The sequence below is a fragment of the Orcinus orca genome, chromosome 1, assembly GCF_937001465.1.
Source record: "Orcinus orca chromosome 1, mOrcOrc1.1, whole genome shotgun sequence".
NCBI lineage: Eukaryota > Metazoa > Chordata > Mammalia > Artiodactyla > Delphinidae > Orcinus > Orcinus orca.
Genome location: NC_064559.1, coordinates 44,555,833 through 44,564,149, shown reverse-complemented (window position 1 = coordinate 44,564,149; position 8,317 = coordinate 44,555,833). Strand labels below are relative to the sequence as shown.

Below are 8,317 nucleotides of genomic sequence, written 5' to 3'. Positions count from 1 at the left end.
TTAAAGTTCAAAACCAGTGAAAACTAAAGTGTGGTGATAGAAGTTAGATGAGCAATTCCCTTCTAAGTGGTAGTTACGGAGATGTGACCCAAAGGAAGTTCCTGGGATTCTGGTAATGTTCTGTGTCATGATCTGTGTGGTAGTTGGACGGGTATGTTTCCTTCTGTAAAAATTCTTTGAGCTGTATACTTATGATTTGTGCATTTTCTTGACTTAAAACTTAAAAAAAGTAATATGTAGGCTATACTTCCTGATATCTTGTGTTAGCCATGCCTGCAGGGATAGTCTTGACCTACCAACTTCTGTTAGTAATGGAAAATGTTTTAGTATTTCTATAAATAAACAAATGAGCTTGGCTAATGGATGGTTTGAGAATTTGTGTCATATATTAAGATTCTACGAAATCTACTTTATTAAAATATTTATCAGAGAAATTAGCAGACATATTTAGTGAAATGAACATTTTTTTCAATAATAAAGGGGACAATTATTTTTAGTACATGATGAATTGCTCACTTATTTCCCGTAGTTCTGAACAGATTACTTCACATTTATTTCTTTTCAAATGCCTACAGGAAAATGCAATAGTCATGACTCAACTATAAAATGATGTTTTTTTATCGGCCGTGGTTTAATGGCTGACCATCAATTAGGCTTGGTGTCACAGTACACACCCATCCCCACATCTGAGCTCTGTGTCACGGTGACCCAAATGACCAGATGTCTTCACTCTTGCATAAGCTGCACTCTGGATGAGCACCTGATACTATCATTTTGTTCAGGGAAGGTGGCCATCCAAATAATTAAATAATTGTGTAATTGGTCTTTGTGAATACTATTTCCTTTAGGCAGTAAATAGGAGAAAGTGAAGAGGGAGGGGAGCTGAGTTTTGGCTGACTTTAGGAGGGAAGAAAATCCCAAAGCACATTTTTCCTTGGAGTAGAAATAATCTTCCATCCACAAGCTGCTTAATTACCTCCCCCCTTCATTCTAGAACCTCAGTCTAATTGAAACCTGGTGAATTTTGCAACAAGTCTCATCTAATCAGAATGGTCTCTCTGATTTAAGCTGCCTTACCTCCTGCAATTCAGGCTATTGTAGGCATTGCTCCAGTATCCTAAGAGAGACAAGATTCAACACATGAGAAAAAGCAGGGTCTGAGGAATGCAGTCTTTAATCCTTTCTCACCCCACCGTGAGAAAAGGTTGAGCAGTCAGAGATTAACTCTCCAAGATTATGTTTTGTTGTTCTTTTGGTGTGGGTCAATTTAGCAGCTACTGTTTAGAATGAACTTGATGTTAAGACTTCCTTATACCACAATGTATTAAAGTATATTTATTAAAAAATTCTAAGCTTTTTGTTTTAGTAAATATGTATGTATTTTGCTAGATGAGTGTTAACACATAATGGAGAATATTGCAGAAGAGTCAGCTAAAAAATTCAGAATAATGAAATACTGTTTACAGTATTGTTCCTACTCTTGTCCATCCTTTGGAAAGATACACCCAGCAGTTGCACAGGAAAATTACTTTCTCAGATATAATGCTGTGATCAAAAGCATCCCCTCACAGGCTACACCTCATTGTCTTTGTCAATGAAATTGACATTGAGCTGTAGAGATAAAAATTTCTGTCTCTGATTCTAAGGCTAAACCTGCTACACATTCTTTTTCACCTAGAAGGGTATTGATAGGACTGCCCTGAGCGTCCTTCTCTTCCCTTAGATGTAATTAGGCACATACAATGGAAGAGGCTTAAATTGAGCTTTGATGCACCAGACAACCTTTAAAATCAGCAGCTCCTCATTTTCCTCCAAGGGCTAATTTCATGGAGTAGAAACTGGGCTTATGAGTAAGTTAAATTCACCTGTGAGAAAATGAAGTTGCATTTTTGCATATCTATGTTTTGACTTTAAATTTCCAACCTTCTACACTTGGTAGGGAAGAGAGGCCACAGAAAAAAAGATAGGGGGAAATATGGTTAATCTTTTTGAAAATAAAAAATAATAATGAGCTAATAAAAGCAGTATGGTCATCTGCATTTTACACTCAGAGATTAAGTAACTTGCTGGTGGTCACACAGCTAACAGGTGGTGGAGCTGGGCTGCAAACCCAGGAAGATGGGCAGCAGACTATCTAGCCAGGACCCACTTACTCTACTGCTTGTGTAAAAGAAACAAGAGATGGATAGGAGATAACTGGATCAACGGTGATTTTAAAAATATGAGGACAACTGACATATTTGGAAACAGAGAGAAAGAAGTTAGAAATGATGGAAAATTGGGAAGGGGGATGGATAATTAACGGAATAAGTTTCCCAGGAAACAGGAAGAATTAGAAGCAGGTGAGATGAAAAGCACCTGTTCCCCTGGAACGGGAAGGGGAGAAAAGAAACTCGTGAAGACGAAAGGGTTTGGAGTGATGAGAAATCATCATGCAAGGTTTTTTCTTAGAAGGCTTCTAATTTTACAATAAGGAAGGAGAGTGCAATCCTTTGACAAACGGGAAGGGTAGAGGGTGGGATTGAGGGTGACAGAGAGGTAGAGCAGAGAAATGCATTTGGGGCGCAGGGAGAAATGAAGTCCTTGTGGGAGATGTGTTGGAGAACTGTATTTTTGTGGGTATAAATTGTTATTAAAAAAAATCTGAAATTCAAGTAATTTAACATCTTGAGATTAAGTTAAATGACTGAGTTTTTGTGTGCATGAAGACCAAGCCGATATGCAGTCCACAGGTTTAGACACATTCCAGCTTGTATGAGCTTAATAAGCGGCCATATTAGGGTACCAGAAAGCTTCTACTGGAAGAATAAATTTTATTTTAGTTAGAAGACTTTCGAACATGGAAAGTATGAGAGTATCAAAATTGACACAGGTAATTCTAAATCAGAATCTCCATCTATACACAGTGAAACTAAGGAAGAGGAAGACAGATTAGAAAAGCTTTCTTTAAACAAGAACATCCATGTAAAGATTTCAGTCTCTGATCCCTTCCCCCCAAGTAAAAGTCTTCAAAAAATTATTATATATGTATATACAATTGTATAATTACAAGTTTGGATTGACATAACACTGTCTCCTCGACATTCTACTTATAGGTAAAAAATCAGAATTCTTAACTGAAGCTTAAAATATTTTGCACAAAATAGCTGACATCTCCATGCGTGCGTGCTTGTTGCACTCTGTCTTTTAAGCCTGCATTTTTCGAAGCCGCCCCCTCACTCCTGCCCACCTCCTGGTGAAAAAGGACCCCGACCACAGGAGGTGCCGGGCTGCCTCCCTGTGGTCGGCAGCAAGAAGGCAGACGCCCAGCTGGCTCCCAAGCCCCGCAGAGCACCTAATAAAACCTGCCCAGGTGTCCCGACCGTAGAGAATGGGTCCCGAAGCCCCCGCCCCTCCGCTTCCGGTGCGGAGACGCCAGACCACCCACCGTGGCCGGCAGCTTCCGGGACCCGCAGCTGGTGGCCACGCCCAGGCAGGAGAGCAGGCAGGAGAGCAGGCAGGAGAGCAGTCCGGAGCTGCGGCTGAGACCGGGTGGAAGGAGGATGGCGTCTTGGAGGAGAAAACCCTGCAGCTGCTGTTGGCCGCCAGCACGCCCCAGCCATGCACACTCTCGCCTGTCGGGACCCACCAGGGGCCAGGTGAGAACTGCGGGCCACTATCACTGAGCACGCTGCGGGGTGGGGAGGCCAGGCCGGATGCCTCCCCCTCAGTGACCACGCTCTTGCTGCCCGCCGAGGTGGGCTCCCCACGCTCCACAGAGGTGGACGAGTCCCTGTTCGTCTTCCTTGAGCAGGTGCTACCACTACCACCTGCCGCCATGAGTGAAGCCGGGCTGAACCTCGCACTCTGCGGCCCTCGAGCACGGCCCAGGGCCTCCCCACACGACGTGGCCCTGTGCCTGGTGTCATCCTGTGAGTTTGAGCAGCGGGAGGCCGTGCCCATGGCTCTGGCACACGTGTCCCCTGGCAGCGCCAACGACAGCAGCGCTTGGTCCCAGGAGCTGGCGGGCGCTCCAGGAGTCCAGGAGACATCACCCACGTCTGTCAGCAAGTCCCTGCCCACCCTGTCTTAACTCAGACCCCTTGCCTGCCGCTCCCAGCACCTCGGACTCAGATGAGGATACACTCCTGACCCCTCAAGATCGCCCCATCTCTGCCCACGCAGCCTAGTATCTGCATGGTGGACCCTTAGACGCTGCCTCCCGGCTGAGAGAACACCTCGGCCATGCCCGGAAGTCACCCACCCACCCAAACCCTGGCACTGACACCCCGAAAACCACTCCAGCGACCGCTGCCAAAATCAAGGGGCTGGCCAGTGGGGACTGGGCCAGGTGGCCACTCAGCGCCCGGAGTGAGTCCAGTGACAAAGGAAGTCGGACACCCCTGTCCAGAAAGTCCTCAGTCCTCAAGACGACCACTCGAGGTCCATCCGGTAAGTACCTGGGGGCTGGAGTCCTGCAGCAGGCTCCCTGCTCACGTCCTCCTGTTCCCTCCTTGATCTGTGGTCACAGCCACACCCACCACCCCTTCTGGGCCTCAGTTTCTCCTATAAAATGGAAGCTCTGGCCTCACTGCTTCAGCATTTGCCATTCCAAGGTGCTGGAGCAGTAACGTCAATGGAAACATAACATGAGCACATCCATCATGATGAATTTTCCAGCAGCCGCGTTTGGCAAAAAGAATCAGGTGAAATTTATTTTAATAGTATATTTTATGAAACCCATTTGTGTCGAGGTTCCATGATTGGCTAGGAGTACTCGGTGTGTGGTCATACTCACAGCTAAATTTATTACAGCAAAAGGATACTTAGCAGGATCAGCAAAGGAAAAAGGCTTGGGGAGAAGCCCCTGGGGGTAACCAGGCACAGGCTTCTGGAGCCTTCTCTCAGTGGAGTCACATACCACATGCTTGATTCTCTGACACCAGGAAATGCCCACTGTCAGGGAAGCTCCTTAGAGACTCAGGGCGCAGGGTTTCTTTTGGGGCTGGTCGTGCAGGCACCCTCTGCCTCACACATATACTGAAAAAGGATTCTTGGATCCAATTCTTGGACACCAGCTGGGTGTCATACAATTTCCCTCAATTCTGACACTATCTACCCAGAGATAGAATCACATTCTACAGGTAAAGGGCTCCATCCCCTGAGCACCCTCCACTTCAGGTGCCTATAATAAGTCCAGGTTGATGCCTGTGCTTCTGACTAACTGGCTATAAATCGAGGTTCCTGTGACCCCTCTCTTTGGGTTTAATTTGCCAGAGCAGCTGACAGACTGAGGGAAACCCATTTACTCACTAGATTACTGATTTATTATAAAAGGATACTAAAGGATACAAATCAACAACCAGATGAAGAGATACATAGGGCGAGGTCCTGAACAAGAGATCTTATGTCCTCGTGGAACTTGGGGCCCTGAAAAGTGGCATGCAGAAGTGTTCTGTTTCCCCAATGTGGAAGCTCTCTGAAAAAGGGCCAAAAAGCTGTCCTTTGGGGCTTTTATGGAGGCTTCATTACATAGTCATGATTGACTAAATCATTGGCCAATGGCAATTGATTCAACCTCAAGCTCCTTTCCTTTCCCAAGAAATCAGGGGGCAGGACTCAGAGTTCCAACCCTCTGATCTTGAGGTTGGTTCTCCTGGCAACCGGCCCCACACCCTGGGGTGGGATCCAAAGTCACCTTCATTAACATAAAACCCAGTTGTGATGGAAAGGGCTTGTTATGAAAAACAAGACACCCATTTCAACTTTTTGGCCCTGAAGTGTTTCATGGAGTTAGGACAAGAGACCAAATATAACAAGAGATGCTCCCATTGCTCTTACTGATCAGAAAATTCCAAGGGTTTGGGGAGCTGTGAGCCGGGAACTGTGGAAGAAGACCAAATACATCTGAGAATGACCAAATATATATATTTCTTTTTTTTTTAATTGAAGTATAGTTGATTTACAATGTTGTGTTAGTTTCTGGTGTACAGCAAAGTGATTCAGTTACACGTATATATACATGCTTTTTCATATTCTTTTCCGTTATGTTTTATCACAGGATATTGGACCTACAGTAGGATCTACTGTATAGCACAGGGAACTATATCCAATATCCTGTGATAAAACATAATGGAAAAGAATATCAGAAAGAATGTACATCCATTCTATATTTAATGGTTTGCATCTACTAACCCCAAACTCCCAATCCGTCCCTCCCCCACCTTCCCTGCCACTTGGCAACCACAAGTCCATTCTCTATATCTGTGAGTCTGTTTCTATTTCCTGGATAGGTTCATTTGTGTCATAGGTTAGATTCCACATATAAGTGATATCATATGGTATTTGTCTTTTTCTGACTGACTTTACTTAGCATGATAATCTCTAGGTCCATCCATGTTGCTGCAAATGGCATTATTGCATTCTTTTCTATGGCTGAGTAGTATATTACATTGCATATATGTATGACATCTTTATCCATTCATCTGTCGATGGATGATTAGGTTGTTTCCATGTCTTGGCTATTGTAAATAGTGCTGCTATGAACAACGGGTGCATGTGTCTTTTTGAATTAGAGTTTTGTCCGGATATATGCCCAGGAGTGGGATTGCTGGATCATATGGTAATTCTATTTTTAGTTTTCTGAGGAACCTCCATACTGTTTTCCACAGTGGCTATACCAAATTACATTCCCACCAACGGTGTAGGAGGGTTCCCTTTTTTCTACACCCTCTCCAGCATTTGTTATCTGTAGGCTTTTTAATGATGCCCATTCTGACTGGTGTGAGGTGGTAGCTCATTGTACTTTTGATTTGCATTTCTCTAATAATTAGCGATGTTGAGCATCTTTTCATGTTATATTATGCTTCGTTGCTTAGATGTTTGGAGTATTGGGATGAATATTAGGATGAGGATGGAAAGTAGTAGTGCTAGTACTCCTCCTAGTTTATTAGGGATTGATCGTAGAATTGCGTATGCAAATAGAAAGTATCATTCTGGTTTATTGTGTGCTGGGGTGCTTAGTGGGTTTGCTGGGGTGTAGTTGTCAGGGTCTCCTAGTAGGTCGGGTGTGAACAGGGTTAGTGCGAGTAGGGTTAAGATTAGTAATAAAGCACCTAGAATGTCTTTGATTGTGTAGCAGGAATGGAATGGGTTTTTGTCTATATTGGATGGAATTCCTGTGGGATTATTAGATCCCATTTCGTGAAGGAATGGTAGGTGGACAGCTGCTAGTGCTGTAATGATAAATGGAAGGATAAAGTGGAAGGCGAAGAAGCGTGTCAGTGTTGCTTTGTCTACGGAAAACCCACCTCAAGTTCATTCTACTAAAGTAGTCCCGATATAGGGGATTGCTGATAGGAGGTTAGTAATAACGGTTGCACCTCAGAATGATAATTGTCCTCAAGGTAGGACGTAACCTATGAATGCGGTAACTATAACTGTGAGTAATAATAGTACACCAATGTTTCATGTTTCTTGGAAGGCGTGGGAGCCATAGTATAGGCCACGTCCAATGTGAGCGTAAAGGCAGATGAAGAATATAGAGGCTCCGTCTGCATGTAGGTATCGAATGATTCAGCCGTAATTAACGTCTCGGCAGATGTGTGTGATGGATGAGAAGGCAGTTGAGGTGTCTGGTGTGTAGTGTATTGCTAGGAATAGGCCTGTTAAGATTTGTATGATTAGGCAGAGACCGAGTAGGGAGCCAAAATTTCATCATGAAGAGATATTTGATGGGGTGGGGAGATCAATAAATGTATCATTGAGGATTTTTATTAGTGGGTGTGTTTTTCGAATGTTGGTCATTGGTCATGGTTGAAGTCCATGTGAGAATAATGATGACATACATTGTTTTTATTATAAGCATTATTTTTGTCATTAGTCTTGTGGGGGTTTCTTCAAAGCCTTCACCTATTTATGGGGGTTTAGGGTTGATTGTGGGTGGTGCCATAGGGTGCGGGATTGTTTTCAGTTTTGGTGGTTCATTTTTAGGATTAATAGTATTTTTGATTTATTTGGGAGGAATGTTAGTTGTATTTGGTTATACTACAGCTATAGCCACTGAGCAATATCCTGAGGTTTGGGTTTCTAATAAAGTTGTGTTAGGGGGATTTCTTTTAGGTTTAATGACGGAGTTTTTAGTGGTATTGTACGTTTTAGAGAGTGAGAAGGTGAATATTGTATTTAAATTTAATGGGTTGGGGATTGGGTTATTTATGATACAGGGGATTCTGGGTTTTTTAGTGAGGAGGCTATAGGAATTGCTGCTTTATATAGCTATGGTACTTGATTGGTTATTGTTACAGGTTGATCATTGTTTATTGGTGTTGTAGTTATT

The 8,317-nt window shown here is 43.6% G+C and overlaps 1 pseudogene; it reads left to right on the top strand.

The window, feature by feature from the left end:
* The first annotated feature begins 2,839 nt into the window (after positions 1-2,839).
* On the top strand, positions 2,840-8,290 carry LOC101287656 (microtubule-associated protein 1S-like; annotated as a pseudogene).
* The last annotated feature ends 27 nt before the right edge of the window (positions 8,291-8,317 follow it).